At 42.5% G+C, this 26,459-nt stretch overlaps 1 long non-coding RNA gene and 1 pseudogene across 1 annotated transcript in view; both read right to left on the bottom strand.

Annotated features, from left to right (window-relative positions):
* Nucleotides 1–26,459, bottom strand: part of LOC144791582 (uncharacterized) — a 361,016-nt gene that overhangs the window by 80,246 nt on the left and 254,311 nt on the right. The gene's annotated exons all lie outside the window — the stretch shown is intronic.
* On the bottom strand, nucleotides 4,174–4,854 carry LOC144792066 (high mobility group protein B3 pseudogene; annotated as a pseudogene).

Below are 26,459 nucleotides of genomic sequence, written 5' to 3'. Positions count from 1 at the left end.
GCTCGGTTGCTATTCGACACGAACACTTTAGTTAAATCAAATGTTGGAGAAGTTTTCGTACAGTGCACATCCTGAAAGTATGTTTTTTAGGATCGTATTATACGTAGTACTAAATAACAAGCATTGGCAAAGCCAATAGGTTTCACATATGCAAAATCTATTGTGTTTGTTGAATTTTCATTGTAGATGTTGCAGATGACTATAATACCGATGTGAAGTAACAGAAAGAGCTGCCAACTTGGGCATTCGGGTTCGAGTCTCGGGGTCGGCCAAATCATGTAATCTTCTTAGTGTCATAAAAAAGGGTCTTTGAGCAATATAACTGGTGCTCTTTTAAAACGCTTAAATACTTTAAGAACTTTTAAGTGATTTTTATAAAAGCTGCCTGTACTGTGAAATAACGTGATCTGTACACTTTTAAACTGTGCCAGAGTCCTAGGTGAGGGAAAGTGGAAGCCTGCAAGGACGACCGCGAGGGAGGAAGCCCGTGAGGGCAGAGGAAGGGTCAGGAAGCATGGCGGAGGAGGAGGCAGCACTCCTACTGCACCACAGGGAGTACTGGGACTGCAGACAGTCACTAGGGAGCGGGGAGATATCGACCATGGCTGGTTCCTAGTTGGGGACAGTAGTAAAACAATAGCAATAATTTGTGATCAGCAGGTTTCCTAGACCATATGGCTCCTGTTCCACTGCACCTGCTGCACCATTTAAATCATGACTCTAGTGCCTGCTTGCTTAGTAGTAAAATATAGCAATAATCGGGGTTCAGTGGACCTTTTGGAAATAAGCCTTTAATTGGACACGCAGGTAAGGCATTATGCATTTCGACATTGAAGTCTTCCTCAGACGCCCCTGCTGCATTGACAAACAGTCCCGCGCTTCCACTTAAAATCCACCTGCATGTCTCCTATTGGTGAGAGAAAGCACCTCCCCTGCCATGTGGTCGCTCACCTGCTGTAGTGCTGTTGGTGCTATATATATATTACCGCTCCTATGCACCAAACAGCGAGTTACTCAGCAGACGAGTGCTACCAAGCGTTGGTGTACCGCGTTATATTTAAGCTCCAAATTTTCTCCAATTCACAGGAAAAAGAGGCAGCACTCGCGGGAATATTTCACAAGCAGTGTTCTTTATTTTACTGACAGACGTGTTTCGGTAATTTCCTTCTTCGGTGTCAACGCGTAACATACAGTGCGGCGCCATTTGTAACTCTTACATGGTGGAAACAAACATAGGACTACACGCGTCTCACAAAATCGTGAGCGTCATCTTGGAACGATGTCCATTTCATTTTCTACATGAATCTTGTAACACTGACATGTGGCTTATATTGAAAATGTATACAAACGCCACCTCATATTGCCAAGTGCACCCAAACAATTCGTTTGACAAATACTATCTTGCCGTGGATCGGCAATGGCAACCTTCATGGTTGCCTCAATGTCCTATTGTTTCCCTTTTTGACATAAGTTACCTTTCATAATCAACTGAGTATTCAAAAAAAACTTTAACTGGCCATGTCTAATTGTCTCATAATCAAATTCAATGTAATATCACATCACTACATATAGGAGATGGTTAAGCAGCTAGGAAACCAAAACACGAAATGACATCATATTTAAAGAGCGGAAAGTACACACATCGCGATACGATACTGGTGGATTGCAAATACCATTACTGTTTGTCTATGAGCCCAAATGTACTGCCAGTTCTTCCCCGCAAACGATCACCATCTAACAATCATAAATCTATCACACACAAAATTAACAACTGTTGAGGAGTCGGTTTTAAAACTAGGTTTGACTTTTTGTCCCAATCACCACCTAGACTATACACAGACAAGAATCGACTTGTTCAAGTTCATCCGCAAATTAAAACTGCACAAATTTTACAAAACTATACCTACAACAAAAGAAGCCAAAATCCAAAAGTCCAATTGGAAGGACACTGATCTTTTGAGTGTTAATGATTTAACATCTTTAGAATTACTTGAGATAAGGGAGGAAACGTTGTCGTACTCTCAAGAGAACAATACGTGGGAGAGGCAATGCGGCAGTTGGGTGACGGGAGTTGTTATGAACTGACTACGAAGGTCAAGTACAACGACAGCATCGCTGAACTACATGAACTTTTAACTAAATGGCATGGTAAATCAATGTTGGACTTGGACGAATATTTGTTTTTGAGAACAACCAATCCTGTGTTACCAACGTTTTATTACCTACCCAAGGTACACAAAGATATGAAACAACCACCTGGACGACCGATAGTTTCATCGATCGGCAGCCTGACTGAGAACCTTTCCAGATATCTGGATTATTTTCTGTTTGAAGCAGTCCTGGAGCTAAAATCTTATATCAGAGACACGGCAGACTTTATTGAGCACATAGAGAAACTGGAATGGCAGCCCTCCTACTGCCTGATCACTCTGGACATAACCAGCCTCTACACGTGTATTGACCATGCACAGGGCCTATCTGCAGTGGAATATTTCCTGAAGAAAAGACAGTTAAAATTTGCGACACACAACAAAATGCTGTTGGAATTAATCCAGTACTAGCTTTTTAATAACATCTTTCTCTTTCAGGGGGAATTATTCAGACAGGTCTCTGGAACTGCCATGGGCTCCTGCTTTGCCCCCAGCTACGCAAATTTATTCGTGGGCTGGTGGGAGGAGCAGGTAGCCTGGGCACCAGAGAACAAGACATGGACAGAGAAAATTATATCGTGGTATAGATATATCGACGATTTAATTTTGGTGTGGAATGGCCCAGTAAGTGAGGGAGAGAAATACATTAGATTCTTAAACCAGAATGAGAACAATCTGAAATTTACCGGCCAGGTTAGTTCGGTGGCAGCGAACTACCTAGACCTTCAAATTAAGATTATCGGGAATAGGATAAATTGCTCTCTCTTCAGGAAACCAACAGTGGGGAATAGCACGCTATATGCGTCGAGCAGCCATCCTCGAAAATTAATTAATAGTATACCATACGGTGAATTTCTCAGGCTTAAACGTAATTGCTCAGTAAGACCTGATTTTTTTTTTTTAAAGTAATACTGTTTTATTTTGCTTCAAAAACATTTCAGCATTTTAAAACATAGAAAAAAAACATAACATTGCAATTAAAGTACAGAACGCTTTTGGACATTTGCCTGCTCCTGCTCTTCACTTTCATTCAGTGAAGTGATGCGTCAAGAGTTGTATAGTTTAAAAAACTACCACACTTAACTAAAACAAACTCATACCATGCCAGATGAACCCCTTTTCACAACTAAGAATTGCATCAAAATCCTATCACTATATACAGAAATACATCTTTTATGCTAAACAGACGCTCACTGTAGTGTAAATAGATTTACCCTCACAGTTCATGCTTTGGGTCACTATGGCACCATATGGAAGGTACAACCTTCTAAAGAAGTACATTCTCTTCCCTGAGGCGCCAAACAACTCCATGCATGTACCACAAGAACAGGTCTAGTTTATTTTACAGACTACCAATATGTACAGTTTGGAACCCAGAATTTTCTAGCAGATAACCATATAGAACAACTTACTAATAAAAAATGCTTGAAACATTTTTAAATGCTTTGTTACACCAACAGCAAAAGTGCGGAGGGAGGAGATCACTAGAGCGCCTTATTTATTCCCCACCCTTTCCATTTTAAAAAGGTTTGGAAATATTTACAACTTTGATACCGTTTCAGGATGCTCATACACCCATTGCCACTTAGTAAACCAGTTTCAACTAGAAGAGCATTTTCGAAACTACAAAGAGCATAATCCAATCTTGTAATTAAACTTAATAAGGGCAGTAACTCCATGTTGAGTCTTTTGTAGCAATTCCCCACTACTCTAAGTTTTCACAAACATTTATTCATCATCTTCCTCTTCTTCCTCGTCCTCATCTTCATCCTCGTCCTCATCTTCTTCATCTTCTTCAACCTTCTTCCGGGCAACAGGCTTTGCAGCTACTTTGGCACCATCAAATTTACCTTTCGACTTCAGTCAGTCAAAATACACTTTATTCGATTTTTGTTAAAATCATAAAAGGCAATGGTAGTACATACATTGAAAATATTTTAAAAGCATCCACAATACAATACATTTATTTACACAATATTAAAATGCCATAAAAGTATTTAAAAGTAAGATAAAAATTTATATGTTAGTGCAATTTTAGTTTAGAACAATACAGTTCTAGGGACTCTTTTGTTTCTTCCTCTATAAGCAGCTGTAAGGAAACTTGCAACACAAAAAGTGACATGTGCATTTGGTAACAATTGGAGGAAAAGTAATCTGCAACATCCTTTTCATATCTCTCCTTCAGTTTTCCCGCCTTTATGTTGTACGGTTGTTTTTCACCATCACTGAGATTATTCCACATCTCACCCAATTTTTTTGCTATGTTGCTATGTCACCAATGGAAATGCCAGGATTCGTAGATTTAATTGTGGGACGGAAATCGGAGCAGAACAGGAAGAAACCAGACGGGGGCCTTTTGGGAGCATTAGGGTCCTTCTTTTTCTTGCCTCCCTTGGTTGGTCCAAAGTCTTTCATTTCTCTGTCATATCGCACTTTGTCAGCCTTTGCCAGGTCATCAAACTTGGATTTCTCTTTGCCAGACATGGTCTTCCACCGTTCTGAACACTTCTTGGAAAACTCCGCAAAGTTAACCGGAATTTTGGGGCTCTTCTTTTTGTGCTCGTCGCGGCACATTTGCACAAAGTAGGCATAAGCAGACATCTTGCCTTTGGGCTTCTTGGGGTCTCCTTTTGCCATCTTTCTGATCTGTGCTGTTCACTTCGTGTTGGTAACACAGGGTATACGGCTCGAGCTCCACAACAGCACTAGTGAGACCTGATTTTGATGTAGCAGCCAAGGACAGCTTTAACAGATTCTTAGCAAGAGGCTATGATGTGAACTTACTCACAACCACTCTCCAGAGGGTATCTGCAATACCGAGAGAGGATCTTTTTAAAAAGAAAGATAAGAAGGTTGATGATGGAAGATTTCGCATGATAACCACATTCTCACAGGATGCTGACTGGTTCAGAAGGGTTATGAAAAAGCATTGGCACGTCTTGAGAACGGATAATATTATCGGGGACGAAGTGCCAATTAATCCTCTGATCACATTCAGAAAAGCCCGCTCTTTAAGAGATGGTTTGGTTCATAGTTATCTAGAACCAACCGTCAAGAGAAAAGGCACATTATCTGAGGCAAAAGGATTCTTCCCTTGTGGGAAGTGCAAAGCGTGCTCGGCCAGCAAACGCACTTTGTCCTATGAAGTGAAGGGCTTAAAAGAGGGCCGAAAGATCAACAAATTTATGTCCTGTCAAACCACATTTGCAGTTTACTGCCTGAAGTGCCCATGTGGGATGAAATACATAGGGAGCACCATCAATAGTGTGAAGCTAAGAATTTTGGAGCACATGCGTGCCATCGCGAATAAGGATTTTACTTATCCGGTGGCTCGCCACTTCTTTATTAAACACAAGAGTGATAGGAACCTGCTACAATATTTCTGCTTAGATTGTGTACCGGAAAATGCCAGAGGAGGGGATAGGCTGCAAAGGTTGCCCAGACTAGAGTCCAGATACATTGTGGATTTGCAAACTAAAAGCCCGGAGGGCCTTAACAGCGGGGAAGAACTGGCAGTACATTTGGGCTCATAGACAAACAGTAATGGTATTTGCAATCCACCAGTATCATATCGCGATGTGTGTACTTTCCGCTCTTTAAATATGATGCCATTTCGTGTTTTGGTTTCCTAGATGCTTAACCATCTCCTATATGTAGTGATGTGATATTACATTGAATTTGATTATGAGACAATGAGACATGGCCAGTTAAAGTCTTTTTTGAATACTCAGTTGATTATGAAAGGTAACTTATGTCAAAAAGGGAAACAATAGGACATTGAGGCAACCATGAAGGTTGCCATTGCCGATCCACGGCAAGATAGTATTTGTCAAACGAATTGTTTGGGTGCACTTTGCAATATGAGGTGGCGTTTGTATACATTTTCAATGTAAGCCACATGTCAGTGTTACAAGATTCATGTAGAAAATGAAATGGACATCGTTCCAAGATGGCGCTCACGATTTTGTGAGACGCGTGTAGTCCTATGTTTGTTTCCACCATGTAAGAGTTACAAATGGCGCCGCACTGTATGTTACGCGTTGACACAGAAGAAGGAAATTACCGAAACGCGTCTGTCAGTAAAATAAAGAACACTGCTTGTGAAATATTCCCGCGAGTGCTGCCTCTTTTTCCTGTGAATTGGAGACAATTTGGAGCTTGAATATATATATACACACACACACATATATATATATATATATATATATATATATATATATATATATATATATGAACCCAATCCTGTATTCACAATCCTTCGAAAAGGCACCGACTCCGTGGGATTCAGATCAAGGGTCTTTATTTGCAAGAAAAAACGATCAGACGCGTTTCGGCGGACAAGTCCGCCTTGCTTTGCTCACTACATCTGAGTTCACCAAGTGCATGTAAAACATTTATAGTGATTACTGATAACCCATTGGTTAATTGAAAAACGACAAAACTGACATGTGACACAGTGATAGACATGGAAGAAAATTATATTTTCGCAAAGTCATGCATTACCAAAATAAAGCATAAAATATTTGTTACACTTGTTTGTGTTTTAAATCTTTTTTGGTTTCAAAGCTTCATTATTAATTAAATAAACACACTTTATACATGTTTAAGTATTAACATGGAAAAAGGGCAGACAAAGTAAAAGAGTCACTGGGCTATGTGGCAGTGGACATGAAAGAAAGGTTGCGCTTTCTATATAAGCTGTCAGCGCATGACCGCTCTGTAGTTTTCCGCCCGCATTGATGGTCGTGCCTCGCGTTTGGAGAGGAAGGTAAAAGAGCTCGGGTAGCGGTTTAAGTTCTGCGGGGATTTGGCTATGAGCATGTTCTAGTGAAAAATATCACCAAGAACTTTATCGACAAAAATTGCAATGAATCCATGTTTACATTTTTCAGTTTTTAAGTTTCACGGGGGAGACGGAAAAGCGGGAAAATTGGGGCTGGTTTTTTAAACCGATTTGCCACAATCGCCAAAATGGTGAGTTAGGGTTCAGGGTTTTGCTGAAGGGATTGCATAAGAGCTGAATAACATTAGTCTGTGAACAAAGCTCATTGCTGCTGTTACCCGAGGTGATATTTTATGCTTAATGCAGATATTTACTGGCTTCAGGTGCCATTTGAAATAATGCTCGTTGTCTGTGAACTCACGAGACATGTGTTTGTCTCATGAGTGACATGTTCGAAAACAAACAGCATAGCACGCAAAGGTGACATTTGTGTGGGATGGAATAATACGTTCGTTAATCGTATTCATAATTGATACATAGTGTAGAAAGTGACAAGCATAGGATGCCGTTTTATCTCGTGATCTGTAGGCACATGAGATACATTCTTGTAACATTAATGAGGTGATTTCACAAAATAGTTAACATTGAAAACATATATATATTACAGAGCCTTTCCATGTAAAAGCAAAAGAAATCTACAAGGCTAGAGATAATGTCTCTTTTCGGAAATTCAAGGAGAAACAGGAGTGTTCAAACAGCCACCTTGCACCTTGGAGGTACTCCGAATCCAGATAGATAAACATGGCAATAGAACGCTGATAGGAAGTATCTACAGTGATCCTGGTAGGCTTCTCTTATAAGAAAAGAAGGTCCCAAAAGCAGCAATAATGTGGCTGCACCAGAGTGATGACTGATTTGTCTGTATTTAAGATATGGCTTTGAGCAAAAAAGGAATGTGAGGGTAAGCATGCAGGTTTTTTAACCATTTGATCAAAAGAGCATTCTCATTACAAGTGAGCTCTTGATACCAGGGCTCAAAATCATTTTAGTTTTCTCGAAATAATGAAGAGATTCATCAGTTTAGTTCCCACTGTTCGATAACTTCTTGTAGAACTTTGTTGATGCTAACCCACTTATGATTTTCTGAGGTCCATGTGCTGTAGATATCTAAATGTTCATTTTGCACAACTTGAAGGTGTATTGGGTGCTCTAAGGAAGATGGCTGCTGAGAGTGCAAGCAGCAGGATACTACCTACACTCCAGATGGACCAACTGGAGGTTATTTCGTTGACTACCTTTCGATTCTGAAACAGCATTGAAAGAAACTGATGTTGATTCGATTCTCAGGCATGGCTGTTCTTTCCTTGACAACCTTCTATTTGCCATGTCTAAGTGTGGGATGGTAAGTTAGTAAGCAGCCCAGATAATAGAGCAGTTTCCTTCCCATAATAGGTAGGTGTCAATTCAAAAGATGAAGCAGCTGATGTGGAGTCAGCGTTCATAACAAGCTGTGAAGTTGTTGCTACACCTACGGGCCACGCATGCAAACTTTGCATCATACTGGATTCCTCGCAATCAACGAACTGCCAAATCAACGCAGTACCCTCATCCTGCTTCCACATGCTCCACCTACTTCGAAAGACTTTCAGATGGCTCTCCTTAGAATCCAGAAAGACGGTCACCCACACAATCATCGCCAGTAGACTGGACTACGGCAATGCACTCTACACCAGCGCCACCAAGAAACAGCGCAGGAAACTACAGAACGTCCAAAACGCCACAGCCAGACTGTCCCTCGACATCCTCTGCCACAACCACATGACACAACACCTCTGGTAACTCCACTAACTCCTAACTCCACTAACTCCCTATCAATAAGAGACTCACATTCAAGAAGCAGAACCAGAATATCTGAACCACCGCCTCGCCTTCCACACACCAGCCAGAAATCTCCAGTCTGCCCAATTCACCCTGGCCTCCATCCGACAGATCCACAAGACCAGAACCAGAGGACGATCCTTCTCCTGCCTCACCGGCAAGACCTGGAACACCCTGCCCCTCCACCTCAGGCAATCTGCATCATTGACACAGTTCAGGAAGGACCTCAAGATCTGGCTCTTAGACTGAACCTCAACACCTTAAACAGATCAGCAGTCCCGCCCAGCGTCATGAGACCCTCATCGGTGAGTAGCCTTGCTTTACAAACCCCTGATTGATTGAGTGAAGTGTTTACAAAGTGATTTGTATTGCATAGGCTTCTAGAGTGTTGGGGAAGCTAAAATGCCAGCAACCACTTCACCCAACTGGCAATTCTAAATCTCTTCATCTGACAAAAGATCCAACTAAAGCAGGACTTTTTACAAAACTCTTTGGGTGATATTGAGTTTGGTAATAGCAGTACCAGCCATGAGGGTGCTCCACTTATTGCTATGAAGCAAGGAGTTTTTAGCACAATTAGAAAGGTAGCGACTAATACAGGCACTGAAAGGCGCAGTTGTCATAGAGCTTGGGCAGATGCTTTGGTAAATGTGTGAAGATGTTGCTGTTGAAGAGAGACGTAGTGCACTCTTTAAAATAATGGCAATCGATCACTAATTCTGGCAGCATTGTGTGATGCCCAAGAGTGTAGTGGTGAGTAACTGAAAGACAATCCCCAAAGTCTGACCAAATACAAAAGTATTGAAAGTAGATCAGCTGGTTAACAGGAGGGAGGCTCCAATCCTCAGAGGACAGAGGAAAAGTGTAGGTTTCTTCACACAGATACATGAAGGGCAGGAGAAATATTATCCTTGGGAAGAACCAGGGCCGTTTCTAGGTGTATTGCCGCCCTAGGCAAGAATTGAAAAATGCTGCCCCCTCCCTTTTACTACCATGGCCTCTCCATGATACCAGGCTTTCATGCCTCAATCACAAATCAAAATGGAACGCTAAACCAAAAGAACACCTCCCCAGTGTATAGCTGGCAATACTCCACATTATTTCAACTTTGTGCCCCATTACTATTTAGCAGCTTTTTGTAACACGTATGAGGCCAGCAAGGGTCAGAACGCTTTACATATATCAACAAGATGTGACAAAAATTAAAGCAACAGCATATAACAAACATTATGGATAACAAGGGAGAGGTAAACAACTCGTCCAATATGGCACAATAAGAACATAAGGAGTATAGTGAGTCTTAATTCACAGAATCTGTTAATTATATTTCTTTTTTTTTTATTTCAAATCATTTTTATTGAAGTAGAAGAAAGCAAAAGAAACACAGTACAATAATTCTTCCGTTACAGAGATGACTGATACATTTAGCGGTGTACAATTACACAAAAGCAAAGAATATGAAATAAAGTACGACAGTGCTTGCTAAGTTGAGGTACAAGTACATATATAACGCTCAGTGCATGGATACAGAGGCAAGGGCCCTTAGGAGAACAAATAGAGCATTTCTCAAATACTACAGGGGGAACGTGACAGCACAACAGCGACTGCCTCAGGGAGGCTTATAGTGAAAAGAGGAGGCGTCCAATGATTTCCACAGCTTCTTATTTGATGGCCTCCATGTAGATGCCTGAAGTGCCGGATTGCTAGCACCCCTCAGGAATGATAACCACTCCTGCCAGATTTTGAAGTGCACCTCATGCGCACTTTTCCACTTGCACAGAACCACCTTACAGGCCAATGTAAGCATTAAGTCTAGGAGCAGGCGGTCTTGATCATTTGACAGCTGCGGGTCAAGGGCTCCTAAGATCACATATACGAAGGACCGTGCAGGTTTGATCTTGAAAACGGAAGAGATGCAGTCGAGTATTCTATCCCAATAAGCTCCTAGAGCAGGACAGTAAAACAACATGTGAGCAAGATCCCCTGGACCTGACTGGCAGTTCCAGCATGTTGATGAGTCTCTTAATTTACATTTAAAGAGTCTATCCGGAGTCCAGAACGCCCGGTTTATAAGCATATATTTTGTCTGGAATAGGATGGGAGATACTTTATGGGTAAGAGCAGCCTTATGGATTAATTCCCAATCAAAACATATTCCCGTTGGGTTCGGTTCAGCCTCCCATTTCAATTCCACCTTTTTATGAGCTTTCGTGGGTAGAGGTAATAACAATTTATAAACCCTAGAGACAAAGTGACCCGCATACATAAATCGAGGGAGATGGAGTATTAACCAAGGGGTGTAGGGAGAGAAGTTACGAGCGGTCAGAGCAGCTTTGATTTTCAAGAATTCATAAAATTCCATCGGAGTAAGGTCATATTTCTGTTGCAAGGTCGAGAACGGGATTGGACCTTTATCATCATACAAATCCTTTGCTAAGTTAATGCCCTTCCCGGACCATGATTCCCAGCCCAGTCTATCTACGTTATGCTTAAGATAGGGGTTTCCCCACAAGGACAAGAAAGACGACCTAGTGAATGTTAACCTTGTTTTGTGTGTGAGGTCTAGTCTAAGTAACGCCCGTCTAGTATTCAGGATTATATATTTGGAGTGTGGTAAATGTTTTAGGTCCATAGTGAGGAAGGATGCAAGAGGGGCATGATTTACTAAGGATTCCTCAATATTGATCCATATCGGAGTATAGAGAGGGGAACTTGTCAACCATTGGGCACCTTGTTTGCAGAGGAATGCTGTCTGGTAATTCCTGAAAGAGGGCAGGCCCAGGCCGCCTTTATCTTTCGCTAATTGCAGCTTTTTTAGTGCAATCCTGGCTTTCTTGCCACGCCACAGGAAGTTACCAAACAGTTTGTCTACTCTAGTAATAAAATTGTCCGAAAACGACATAGGGAGCATGCTAGCTAGATAGTTGACCAACGGAGTAGTCATCATCTTGAGCGTCTCCGCTCTGCCCCACCAGGAGATGAACTTCGGAGACCACCCTTCCAATAGTGTAGCTATTTTCTTTAAAGTTAGTTCCTCATTTATCTTCAGAGTGGAAACCAGATCTTTGTCGAAGTCCAACCCCAGATATTTAAAACAGTGAGGCTGCCAGGTAAGACCAGAGTCCCCAATGATACCTTTGTCCCCTATGTTGTTCAGGAGTTTAACCTCCGTTTTATCTTTATTGAGCTTGTAGCCAGATACCTTGGAGAATTCATCGATGTCAGCCATAAGTGCAGGAATTGCTTCATCAGCTCTCTCAGATAAGACAAGCACATCATCCGCGTATGCTGTTAATTTAACCGTACAATCCCCAAATGTAATGCCCGCTATATTAGCGTCGTTCCTTATGTGATACAAGAACGGTTCGATCGCTAGTAAGAACAATGAGGGAGATAGGGGGCATCCCTGTCTCGTGCCCTGCTTTAGACAAAAGGAGGAGGAAAAGGAACCACCCGCTCGAACCCTTGCTGAGGGGCAGCAGTATAAGGACATTACCAATCTCGTAAAGGTGTCACCTAGGTTGAATTTATGTAGGACTGCTTCGAGGAAGGACCAATCTACCTTGTCGAAGGCTTTTTCGGCATCCAACGTTATAGCTACTGTGGGTGTGTCTATTAATTTCGCCTTTTCTAATACATGTGCTAAAATCCTCGTGTTGTCGCTGGACAACCTATTTTTAAGGAACCCTGCTTGGGACGGATGAACTAATTGGGGAAGGACCTTCTGAAGGCGGGCAGAGAGTATCATAGCTAAGATCTTGCAGTCTATATTAATCAGTGATATGGGTCTGTAGTTTTTCGGGAGCGAAGGATCTTTACCCTCCTTAGGGAGCACTGCAATGATCGCTTCTGCCAGAGTGCCTCCGACCTCACCTGAGTTATTTATTTCCTGAAATAGACGAAAAAGGGGCTCAACTAAGAGGGAGGAAAAGGTCTTGTAGAATTTCGCCGTGAAGCCATCAGGCCCCGGGGCCTTCCCTGTCTTCAGATTTTTAATTGCATTCTCTATTTCTACAGCATCAATTGGGCAGTTAAGACTAACCTGGTCCTCGGCAGATAGCCGTGGAAGAACACATCCATCCAAATACGCCTTAGTCTTGTGTCCCTCCACCTTTTCATTTTTTGCATATAGATCTTCATAAAATACTTTGAATACGTCTGCTATTTTGTCTGGTTCGGAATGTAACTCCCCTAAGGCATCTTTAATGACAGTGATAGAATTCTTCTGGACCTTAAACTTCAGATACGAAGCTAGACTCTTACCAGCCTTATTGGAGTCGCATAGCATAAACCTTCTTCTCTTATCAAGCCAAACCCCCGCCCTTTCACTAACTATTTTATTATATTCATATTTTTTATTTGCCAAGGCATGAAGAGACACGTCATCCCTATTCTGCAGATGTTCACTTTCCAAAGTTATAATTTCCTTCTCTAAGGCCTCAAGGTTTGCGTGATAGTCCCTGTTCATTGCTGATCTGATTTTGATGCATACACCCCTTATCGTGCTTTTCAATGCCTCCCACCTGATAAGATCAGTCGTGTCCCCCTCTTTGTTATCCTGCAGATAGGAAGAGATCGCAGATAGCAACGTGGCCCTATGTTGCTCCTTTCCCAGGATTTCGTCATTCAGGCGCCAGGACGTCTGGCGAGAGGAGGGTACAACATTAGCAATGGATAAGGAGATACATGAATGGTCAGACATTACACGTGGTTCAATAGAAGTGGACTCTATTCTAGGGATTCCGTTTTGAGACATGAGGATGTAATCGATTCGAGAATACGAATCGTGTGGCGAGGAATAAAAAGTGTAATCCCTTTCCGAGGGGTTTTGAAGCCTCCATGTGTCTACCAGGTGAAAGCGTTGACATAAATTAAGGAAAGCTTTATGTGATTTATTGGATGTGAAGGGACAATGGGAATCTCTGTCTAGAGTAGCATCCATCGGAAGATTGAAATCCCCGGCCAATATGTGAACAGCATCATCGGGGACATTTCCAACATGCTTATTCAGATCTTCCCAGAATTTGAGGTCACTGGTATTAGGAGCATAGATGTTCGTGACATAAAACTCTGTCCTGTCTCTGCTCAGTTTGGCTGTGATCCACCTCCCGTCTATACTCGCCTCAGAGGACAAAATTTCCACCTTAGATTTCTTTGCAACCAGTATCAGAACACCATTCTTTTTATTCACAGCCTCCGCACCCACAACCTCATTATAATACTTATTTCTCAGGTGGTAAAATTGCTTAGCTTCGAGCTTCGTCTCCTGCAATAACACAATGTCACCCCTCAATCTCCGTACGTAATCCATTATCTTCTGTCTCTTTACAGGTTGGTTTAGACCTTTAACATTAAGAGATAATATTTTCAGTTGGTCGACATTACACACTCCCAACGGAGTACTGATTGCATTATGTGACATCATTAGTTCTTACTTTCATAGGTACAATTACATCTCTCACATAATACAAACCGCAACACGGTAGATTGAAAACGCTCTTGGATCTATGGAGCCCACAAGCGTGGAAGAAGAGCCCACCACCTGACCCTCCACTGAGCATCAAATCAGAATAGACTGCGCAAGCACAAAAGGACAAAACTAGAAAAAGACACAGAACACACAGCCCAACCCAAAATCCCCTCACCCCCCCACCCTCCCCACCCCAACTGTATATAGCAGGCATGGTGACTGGAAAGAGACTGCGGTAACACTGCAACTTCCCCGTGCACGTATACATACTTAGAAGATTGTGGAACAGGGAACTGGTACGACATGTTTATAACAGGTATGTCAACGACCATTAAGTAAGGCAACAAAGGTACGCTAATGCCCAAGGGGCCTCTTCAAGGAAAGAAGCGTGATAGTCATGTAGTCCTGCGGGCCATAGGGTGAAGTGCGAAACAACAACACGATCAACCAACGTGTTCCTACCCATAATCACCAGATAGGCGTGATAACCTGCAGTCAGAATTAGATTACTGAGACACATTATGCTAACATGCAATAATAGAGGTAATCTTCGTAGCTAAAGAGCAACAACGGATGTACCACCACCGGATAGGGGTGATAACCTGTAGGCAGAATTACATTACTGAATCACAGTATGCTAATAGGCAACAGTAGAAACATTCTTTACAGCTAAAGAGCAACAACGGATCCACTCATTCAAAGGACACTTAATGAGAAGAGAACTTATGCATAGCCTAGAGTGTTCAAACCCTCCCCACAAGAGAGAGGACAACACATATGTAACACACATATGTAAGTTGTGCGGCATGCGTGAGCAAAGCACATTCACTTATATCCTGAGGCTGAGGCTGAGGCCTGATCCTCCGAGTCCTCGGGCTTATTCGTTTCCATGTCTAAGTCCTCAGGACCATCCAGCATCCGTTTCAATTTCAGTGGGTCAGAGAAGATGTGCGGAGAGCCTTGGATAATCACACGGTACTTTGCTGGGCCCATGAACCCATACTGGAAACCCCTCTTCTTCAACTGTGGTCGGAGAGCCAAAAACGCCTTCCTTACGTCCACCGTTTCCTTACTATAGTCCTGTGAAATGTAAATTTTGGCAGATTTCCACAGAATATGGTTATTTTTCCGCATAAAGCCCAGAATTTGCTCTACATGCTGATAGCAAAGTGGCTTACACACAATAGCTCTAGGGCCTTTCTGATTCTTGAACATTCTGCTCGGCACTCTGTGGGCCCTATCAAACTCCAGCGTGCGCTCAAAGGTCATGTTAGTCGATTGGGTGAACCATGATTCCAAAAAGGCCACACAGCTCTCATGTTGATCCTCTGAACCTTCCGGAATTCCAAAAATTCGTAGGTTTCCTCTCCTATTCCTGTCCTCCAACTCAGCTAGTTTCCGCGTTGTTTGGTCAGCAGCTATACATAGGCGCTTTATGGCAGAGCCCGATTTAACCTCCATGTCTTCGAGCCTGCTAATCCTTGATTCTGCTTCAACCAGTTTTGCATTGGTGTCGCGGTTGTCTTGCCTGATCGCCGCCACTTCCTCTTTGGTTGCTCTAGCTAGATCTCTCACTTCATCCAGTCTGTTTAGTATCAGCTCCACCGGGTCCGTACTGCCTTTTCCCGCCTTGTTGGGTGAATTCGGGTTTTCATATTTAAGCCTCTTCAAGCTTTTCGCTATCTCTTTGTTGTCCGCCATTGCAGCACACGCCCCCTTCGGAGTGCTTGTCTTCGATTCTTCAAGTGCACCTTCTTCGAGCCAGGTATATTCAAGTAAACATATATTCACGGGACTAACAAGGGCCGTTGTTCACTCTACCACGAATATAGACATGCACACAGCTCGACTCGCATGGTGTTGTAAATTGCGTTCCGGGCGGCTAAATTGCGCAGCTCTATGATGTGTCACTGAAGTAGTGTGTTAGCCCATGCAGGAGCAAGACTCAACATCCATTGATTTTCAAACCACAGACCACAGGTCTCCAGGAGCAACACAGTACACCTTTGTAGATTTATAAGGACTCATATAGCGCCTTACAGCTATTCAATCATCAAGGCAGACTCTGCCATCACGTGACAGACATGCGAGTTAGTGGTGTTCCCCAGCGCAGGAGCCTACATCTGCAGTGAGACTGCTCAGATCAATAATGCTATGGACTTGTAACCTGCACATGTCCCAGTCGTTATTGCCGGATAAGCGCTAGTAAAGTTGGTGCTCAAGCTTCTTTGTGGCCGATCCCAGCACGCATGGTTCACAAGCGGCAAGGATTGCAAGGTAGTAGGCAGAGACTGTCACGCTGATTGCCAGTTGCGTGCATCTTGCATCCTGTCGCACTCACTAACTCACGGAGAGGCTCAGAAACTCCCATTATGAAAGGCAGAAGCCGCCATTTTGTGATCGCGGGTAGCGCGGCTCCCGTCAGAGAATCCACATGGGTCTAACGACCATAGAGGTGATCGTTTTACACACGAATTACTCACGATTTTATTCAGTCCATATTTAGCCCTGCAGCTCTCGGCTCTCACTCGCGGTCCAGATGCGATGCCTGGATCTCGCCGGCAGCGGGGCTACGCGGTCTCCTCGTCCGCTTCAGACACTGCGGTCACCGGCGGGAAACACACGAGGCGGTTAAACACCCCTTCCCGTCTTCAGATTTTCGTGCGCGGCCCCTCTACATGCTCCTCTCGCATTCCGGTTGACAGATCCATGAACCATGGAGGTGGCAGAGCAGTAAAACAGGTCCCCCTATTCAAATCACGATCCCGGCACGGGCAGAGGGAATCACAGCGCCGCCATCTCTCTCGGCGTCCAAACCACGCCCCCCTGTTAATTATATTTCTAAACATATCCCTCACTTAATAGCACAAGATACAGCTCTGATGGACCGAATTTTTTTTTTCTGAGTCAGAAAACACTCTTTAATAGTGATATGGAATTTGCAAACCGAAAACTGTTGCCAAGATTGGTTGGAAATTGACCTCCAGTTTTAGACAGAGTAAAATCCACAGTGGGTACTTCAAACGAAGAGATTCGTGGACAGAAGTGTCGAACTTCATACTGTTATGGTTGTTTGACATATTTTCTTTGCTCCATTTATAACACTGTGCACGTTTCAGATATTTGCTTTGCTCCGTTTATACCATTAATTTTACCCAAAGAATTTGAAATGAAAACTAAGGCTCCACACATTTCGATTAAAAAAAAACAAACGGCGCTCGCCGCTGCTTAAAGTGCCATGTATACACTCTCTTTACAGTAAAAACAATGAGATTCTGAAATGCCTTGCAAAGGCATTCAAAGCTCCGCGCCCAATCACACGATTAGTGGATATGTAAATAAGTGGATTTATTTTTTTCTAGGCACCTGCTGCACATCATTCAGAGGCGAACAGGCAACAAATTAAACCCTCGACTCTATACTGGCATTTTTCACTTTACTCTGCACGTTACAAATACCTGTCACTGGTGTTGTCAGAATAATTCCAAGTTTCGCACGTGACAATCCTGCCGCAGCAGGTGCGGTGTGATGTCCCCAAAAGCTGTTCTTTACTCTCGTCGTCCGATAAAGAGCATCTTAAAAATCCGACAACATGACTCTGACCCACTTCAATATACGAAGAACTTTAACCGACTTTAAATAAGTGAAGACAGGTAGAGGAAATCGGAAATCTAGTTTATACTGATTGACAGGGCAGGGCTGGTGCTAGGAGGGAATTGGGGTTTGGTTGCACTGCCCCATAAAATTGTGCGATTGGTTAGCAATAAACAGCACGCTCCGGAAAAGACACAGACCAACGAAGAATTCACCCTCTGCTGCCCCGGAAGCGATTACTCTGTAGAGCCCGGACTGTCGGTGCTTGCTTGTGTTGTTTTTTATTATATTGTAATAGTTATGTTGGCTTTCAACTGCTAGGAGGGCACTGAAACCCGCGCTTACGTGAGATGTAGTCTATGGTGTGTTCCCTCTGTGGTTGGAAGTGCGCGGTTTTTATTCCGTACAGTCTGTTTCACACGTTTTGTATTTGGGCGCTAAAGTCTTTGTGAAGGCTGCATTTGAACAAATGGTCCGAATTCTGTCCACCAGCTGAAAAGACGAGAGTAGCTTTTCCCACAGTGCGAGGCAGGTATTAGGGTCAGTAAAAAGCATGAAATATCGCTCACAAAAGAGGGTGAAGGGAGGAACCGCTACTGCATGTCTTGAGATGCATATGAGCAGTGCTTTAAATGGAAAGTACAGGTACTCATTAAAATGACTCATTCCGAATCCCAAGCTCACGATTTTTGCCGCCCTCCCCCTATTGCCGCCCTAGGCGACCGCCTAGTCCTGCCTAATGGTAGAAACGGCCCTGGGAAGAACATATTACGAATATGGCACCCGCTAGAACCCTCTTGAGAACAACAACTAAAATCTGGTTATTTGGAGTGCTGATATAGGAACAGCGAGTAACAAAGTGGTTACTCATTTTGTGATTTCACCAGAGACCAGTGGTGGCTGGTGAGTTTTGAAAATGGTGAGGCATAAAAGTTGTGCGCATGTTGCCGGTAGCACGTGAGTGTGATCGACCACCATAAGGGGTTTCGGTGGGGTTCTCCCCCGAGAATTTGTTTAAAAAAAGATTGGGCAAATGGAGCATTTTCAAGCAAATTTGAGAAAGCAAGATGGTCAATAAAGCAATTGTGAAAGTGCTATAACATCAATAAAGATATTTCATGTGATGACATAGTTAGATGCTTATTCAGTATAACCACGGAACTTCATAACAGACTTCGCGATAACATATCCTCTGAATATGCTAGCAAAGTGTCTTATATCTGATGCTATGATGGCAGCACTGAGCAGTACTTTGGTAGAGGAACAAGACCTGCTAAGTGTAATGATGCTGCTCATTTTAATATTTACATGCATACTGGATTTGGTTTTCAACTTTTTCATGTTTTAAGAACTGCAAGCAAAATAAGCTTAAATTAAAATCATATTCAAACCACCACTTCACTTTCAGACAATTCAATTCTCTGGTAGTTGATTTTTTTTTCAATTTTCCTTTAAAAACACAACAGATTGTATTTGTGAAACATTTTGACGGTCAATTCACTTTAAACGATTTTCTGAATCTTCAAGTAATACTGTCTCTATTATGGGTGCTATGAGGCTAAGCACAAGGATGGACCCCGATGCATCTGCACATATCAGTGGCTCAAACGCTTGCATCTACATAACCTTGCATGTGCGTCTTTCAACCGCTCACAACCAGTATGCCATAGAACTTCAGCTCTATATGTTTCTAGCAACGCTACCTACCTGTGAGTAACAATCTGGGCCATATGTACGACGAAGTGGCGGAGGGTGTCGTTAGCGTCCTGGGCTTAACGACACACTCCGCCACTCCGGAAACGCAAGGCTGCACCATATTTACAAGAACGTGGTGCAGCCTTGCATTTCTCCCTGCGATGGCGCTACGTTTGACTACTTAGCGCCAATGCAGGCACCCTTGCACCAGATTGCAAGGGAGTCCGTTGTGCAGGGGAGGTTTGTTTATGTACAGGAAGGTGCCCCTTCCTGCACATAAACAATCCTAAAATACCACTTTGTAACTTTCATGTGTGCTGCTTCATACAGCACACATGTAAGTTACAAAATGCCATTTTTTTTATAAGGTTTGTTCATGTACAAGAAGGGACAACTTCCTGTACTTAACAAACCATGGCATTTTGCTTTTTCCATGTGTGCTGCACAAGGAAGCACACATGGAAAAAAGCAAAAAAGAGGAGAAATAATGCATTTCTCCTCTTTTCTCCACCTCAAGACCAGTGGGCATATTATCAAGAACGGCGTTAAAATTATCGCCGCTTTAGCGGCAAGAAACTGCCGCTAAAGCGGTGATAATGGGCTTGATAATATGACCTTGTGAATTCCCATAGAAGCACATGTTCACACCAGAACATGGGCTTCTATCAGAATTCACAAGGGCCTATTATCAAGCCCATTATCGCCCCTTTAGGGGCAGTTTCCTGCCTCTAAAGCGGCAATAATTTCAACACTGTTCTTGATAATATGCCCCTAGGACTTTCCTGGTCTTCATTTTGGCGTTGCCTCCTATGTACGCCATCCTTGTACATAGGGGGCAGCGTCAAATACAATGGGTGTTGCAGTGGAACGCCCACCACAACACCCACTGCATGCCCCTTTCACGCTAAGCATAGTGTGAAAGGGTGCCTTGTACATAAGGCGCAGCCCCTATCACCACGGGAACGTCACGAAAAGTGACGTTCTCGTGGTGATAGGGTCTTGTACATATGTCCCTCTGTGTTTTCTGGCACAATCAGTGTAACATGCTGTAATTCCTTTGCAGGTGAATTTCATGACCCAAGTACAGCCATGCTTTCCTGCATGGACTTTCGAGATGCTCAGTTAATCAAGGGCTGCGCAGATGTAACCAAACGTGATGTAGCCTGTTCCATGCATTAGCCAGGCTAGCAGTGCCTGCTCCTCAAATATTTGGCAGTGCCATGGAATATATTTCTACATCAACGTCCTGCTCCCACTGTAACTTTTGCAAATTTGGGTTCATGTACATTTTACACAGCATTCACTTCTTTGTTCATACTATCAGTCTGGACAACTGCTACCGACGTTGCCTCCTCGCCTCTCCACCAGGCAGGAAGAGCTCCTCATGGGCCAGAAATTATGTAAAATGAAATTAGACGGCAATTTGTAGTTTATCCCGCCCCAACACGACTGAAGCGAGGGGCAGAAGAAGAAGAAGATATCTTTATTGTTCAATTAATTAAAATTGTTACAATATTCTATCAATAAAACAAAAGCTTGGTTAAGAATTCACACAATTATTTATGAATAAAGTAATCGTTTAAAAAAGATTTAAGGTAATAAAAATAACTCTTATGATTATTTTCTTAACTGGCAGTAAAATATTATACATAGAATTTAAGAAAGAAAGTTTTTGTCATAGTCTCTCTTTCTCAATGGCCGACTAAGTCCTGTTATAATTTGCAGTTTATCTCGCCCCAACACGACTGAAGCGAGGGGCAGTTCATCAGGGGGCCTCTTTTGTAAGCGGGGTGAGAGTGGCTATAGGTTTCTTCAGATGCAGTTTGCACCAGCACCCTACAGCGTCCGTGCACTTCAGTTGCTTAGCTATACCGTGTACCTGCCGTCAGTATCATTTATATGACATTTCTTTGGGCTACGAAGGTGGAGAAGCAAACGGTGAAATATTCCGGGGCGGCCGCATAGAAATATGAAACGCTTCCTCGCAAAGGGTGGAAAAATGAAACACAAATCCCCAAATAAGAGTCAATTGCGGTTTCTGATAATGACTTTTTTATTCTGTTAGTGGAATACAAAAAGACACTTTTTGACCTTAGTCAAACCCCCTTGTATTTAAAATTGTATTATGTACCAATGATTCTTGTTATGTGATACCACGGTTTTATTGTGAAATTTGTTTTATGCAATTTTGTAATGATTTTAAATAATCACGCAATAAACTACTACTACTACTACAAAAAAAAATAGCTCTGAAGTACCACCAATACACTAGAAATAATTGAACAAACGTGGCTTCATTCTTACTCGGATCAAATGAAAATGATAGCGTAGACATTAGATCTGACACAACAAGCCCTAGTCCATCGATTCGATTTCAAGCCAATTACTGATGTATCACAGCGGCTTCTTTCTAGGTCATGGTCTTTTGTCATATTGATGCCGCCACAGTTACAGTATTTCGACTCTTAATTCATTTCCTTTAATTGGGCAAACCACTGGATTCATCTTTTGCAGAAGCTTCCAAAAAGGGGAGACCATGCAATTTTCTGATGATCACAAATTCGGGCAACTGAGGAAGGCTGGGATTCAGAAATAAGTTTCAAGTTTTAAACTTGGTCACTAGGCGCTTAACGGTAGTGCAATTCTTCAGGGAAAAGCTGCAGAGAAGCAAAGAGGGATATTGTTGGGATCTATGCTCAATGCATGTGCACCTGCATTCATAGAACTCTGTGTTAGTTGCTAGGTGCTTGGAATGTTATGCCTTGAGATTGTGCCAGTAAGAAGAAGCTGGAGAAGGAGCTGGAGGTCTCTTCGTGTATGCTGAATAAATTTAATCTACCTATCTACCATCAATTGTGTATGGACCCTCTTTACATTGGCGACGAGGGGCACATGCTCTGGCAGGGAACATAGTACTTCTGACCTTCATCCCTGGACGATACTACCTGGAGCTGGTAGTATACATTTACTCCTTCTGCCCTTCTGGAACGCTTTTGCCCTCTTTTGAAATGTACTTCGCTACCCCCAAGTGAGTGTTGGTGATTTTGGATTTAATCGACTCTGGGCTTTTCATCAAAATTTCTTAATCCTGTACTTCGACCTCTGCGCATTCTTCAAAAAATTTCAACTGTACCGCGCTTACCATCACGCTCCACCTTCGAATCTGCATCGTGACGTTTCTCCTAGTTACTGGAACTACAGATCTGGAGTCTTAAAGACTGAGTGCTGCGCAGTTTTGCCGATCGTCATTGGATTCGATGACCTAGTGATGTCATCGCGTCTTCACGTTGCGTGACCCTGCGCTGGCGGCCATCTTTATTTACTCGTTGCCCAGCAACGCGAGTCTGTTTTGCTTGCCGATGTGCAATTGTCTTTTATAATAGACGGAGGCAGTGCGCATCGACATGGTGTTACCAAATTCGGCATGACTAAGCAAGCGGCACGCATTCATCTCCTGCAAAGGTATAAATGAACACTTTCTGGCAAGTAATAAGCAATTGATGTTCTTTCAACCCTGTGCAGTTGAGCTATTAAAGTAACAGTGATATTTTTCTTGTGAGTTTAAAAGTACTTGGCTCTACTTTAATAATATATTGTGGTAACATGGCTGAACAAACTTTTGCTACTCCTCCTTCTTTTCTTCCAACCCCTGGGGAACCAACTATACCATGGAAGGAGTGGAAGAAATTGTTTTAACCTATATTCTGGCTACAGGTTCAGACAAATTTGGACCAATTCGCAGGCAAGCAATTTTGCTCCATAATTTGGGGGTAGAGGGCAGAAGGCTTTATGAAGATTTGCCTGAGATTTCTTTGGGTATTGGAAATGGGCAACCAAACAACGTCTATGAAATGAGCATGCAGATGCTTGAGAAAAGGTTTATGACGAAAATTAATACTGTGCTTGAAAGACATAAATTCTTTTGTCGTGCACAGAAAAATGATGAAGACATAGCGAGCTATGTAGCGGCTCTAAGGGGACTGTCTATCAACTGTCAGTTTAAAGATTTAAATGATTCTTTGATTCGTGACCAGATCGTGAGGTGTACCAATAACAGAAGAGTTAGAGAAAAATTACTTATAAAGGACTGTATATTGGAAGAAGCAATCCAGATTGCTAAAGGACTTGAGAATACTGACTTGTGGATCAAAGAAATGGACAAATGCACAAGTACTGTAATATCCAAGGAATGCTCTACAAAGCAACCTGAGGTCGTTGAAAAAGCTTCACTTGTTGAAACTAGTGTCAATGAAACGAAGGTCGCTAAACCTCTAGGAAAGTTTGATGCCAAGTCTTATAGTAAATCTCCTAACAGTTTTCGTCCTAACCCTAATCCTATGACTTCTGCACAACAGGGAAGTTTTCGCCGGGTGAAATGTTATAGGTGTGGGGCTCCTGGTCATATAGCCTCTAGCACACGTTGTATGGCGAGAAATTCTATTTGTAGAAGCTGTGGCAAGAGGGGACACTTGGCTAAAGTTTGTAATCTAAAATCTCAATATGTTAGTGAAGTTGATGATTGTTGCGAGAATGTCCAAGGACTTATGTTATGCATTGATGGAGTTGATGAGAAGAGTAGTACTTCTCAAGATGCTGTGTGCTTGGTTGATATTCCTACTGAAAGTACGGATAAGCTGGAGAAACCACATAATTTGATTGGTTTTGACTGCAGAGATCCTAAGCATCCTGGATCTAAGGATGTTAGAATGCTAATTGATTCTGGAAGTCTTTATACATTGCTGTCTAAAGACATGTATATTAGCGTTTGGGCGGAGAATATTGATCTTTCTTCTTGGGAGGCTCCAGATATCAAAGCTGTGGGATACCGTGGCAAGACCATAGATATATTGGGATTGAAATGGATGGTAATAACTTTTTCTTCTAGGAAGGTGTTTGGAAGAGTCTACTTAACCAAGCAAGGTTCTAATCTACTTGGCTGGCGCTACCAAAAGGATTTAGGTATTACTTTAAATCCCAATGCACCTGAACCAGTATCATCCTTCACTGTTCTCAATGTTGATGGTTTTGAAATTGATATTATGAGAAAATTTCCAGAAGTTTTTACCGAAAAGCTGGGTAAATTAAAGGGGTTTTCGCACAGAATAATACTCAAAAAGAATGCAGTACCTATAGTTCACAAGGTTAGGAATGTTTCACATTTAATGAGAGCTCCCTTGAAAGATGAGCTGGATAAGTTATTGGATTTGAAAATAATTGAGCCTATCGAAGCCTCTGAATGGCTTGCACCCATTGTGGTCGCACCAAAGGACGGGGGGGCAAAAATTCGTTTATGTGTGGACTTGCGCGACCTGAATAGAAATATTTGGGTAGACAGGCAACCCCTACCCAACATTTCTGAAATGCTGAGTGCAATGGGTGGGGGCGTAGTCTTTAGCGTGATCGACATGTCAGCTGCGTATCACCAAATAGACTTAAGTGAAGAATCACGTCACCTTACCTCCTTTGTTACTCCATTAGGAGCTTTTAGGTATTGCAGGATGCCTTTTGGGCTAGCTTCCGCATCTGCAGTGTTTCAAAGAGTAATGCAGAAAGTTTTATCCGGTGTGGAGAATGTCTTGTGTTTTCAAGATGACGTGTTGATTGTTGGTAAAAGTTGTGAACACCATGATAAGGTTTTAACAGAAGTTTTGATACGTATGGAAAAGAATGGGTTAACTATAAAACAGGAAAAGTGCCAACTTAAACGTGACTGCGTGACCTACTTGGGTCATGAAATATTGGGTCTGGGAATTAAACCAAAAAAAAGCATAATTTCTGCGATCAACAATGCTCCTACACCTACTACTAAAGATCAGCTTAGGTCATTCTTAGGCTTAGCCGAATATTGTTCGAAATTTATCAAGGGTTTTGCGGATGTTGTGGAACCCTTAAGGTTGCTAATGAAGAATGGTGTTGTATTTAATTGGAGTGAAAGCTGTGAGGAGGCGTTTAAGAGAGTCAAAGATGGTATACTGCATGCACCGACCTTGGGTCATTTTGATGTTCGGGCAAAAACTTTGGTAACTACAGATGCAAGTAGTGTGGGGCTTGGAGCGGTGTTGACTAAAATTTCCGATGGTGTTGAAAGAATCATTGGATTCGCTTCTAGGAGGCTTCAAGGCGCAGAGACTTCTTATTCGGTAATTGAGAGAGAAGCTCTCGCTTGTACCTGGGGTATCAAGCATTTCAGGTATTTTCTATGGGGCTTACCATTTAGGGTAAGGACAGATCATAAGCCCCTGGTGCATTTGTTCAAAGGTGGTAGAGGCCTTGAGGGAAATGTTACTCCTAGAATATCGAAGTGGATTTTGTCGGTTCTAGAGTACAATTTTGTAATGGAATACGTCAAGGGTGAGAAAAATGTGGTTGCGGATTATTTGTCCAGGATGCCAGTTGATGTGGTGTCTGAGGAATTTGTGGGTGATGAATTTTGCGCTAGTTGCAATGAAGTTCTGGCATTTGATAAAGCCGAGTGGGAAAGTGCTATGAATGATGATCATTTATTAAAGATGGTCATGGATAATGTGTCTGGTGGTTGGTCGAAAGACTCTTGTGGTGATGCTCAGTTAAAAGGTTTCTTTAATGTGGAGGGAGAATTAAGTGTTGCGGAAGGAAAGTTGTGGCGTAGAAGTAGATTGGTTCCACCATACAGTCTTAGGACTAAAATTATGAGTTTGGCACATGAAGGCCATTTGGGTCGTAACATGACGAAGAGGAGAGTTTGTGAATCTTATTGGTGGCCAGGTATGGATGGGGAAATAGATGAAATTGTAAAGAATTGTCATGCATGTGCAAGCAGCGACAAGACCAAAGTAGTCAGACAACCTCCCCTTCAATGTGTTGAGTTTCCAGAACAGCCGTGGGAGAAATTAGCTATAGATTTTTTGGGTCCAATTCATAAACTGGGTGTGCGTAACAGGTTTTTGATGGTACTAGTGGATTATCATTC

The sequence above is a fragment of the Lissotriton helveticus genome, chromosome 11 (genome assembly GCF_964261635.1).
Source record: "Lissotriton helveticus chromosome 11, aLisHel1.1, whole genome shotgun sequence".
NCBI classification, from domain to species: Eukaryota; Metazoa; Chordata; class Amphibia; order Caudata; family Salamandridae; genus Lissotriton; species Lissotriton helveticus.
This window is presented reverse-complemented; position numbering and strand designations above follow the sequence as displayed.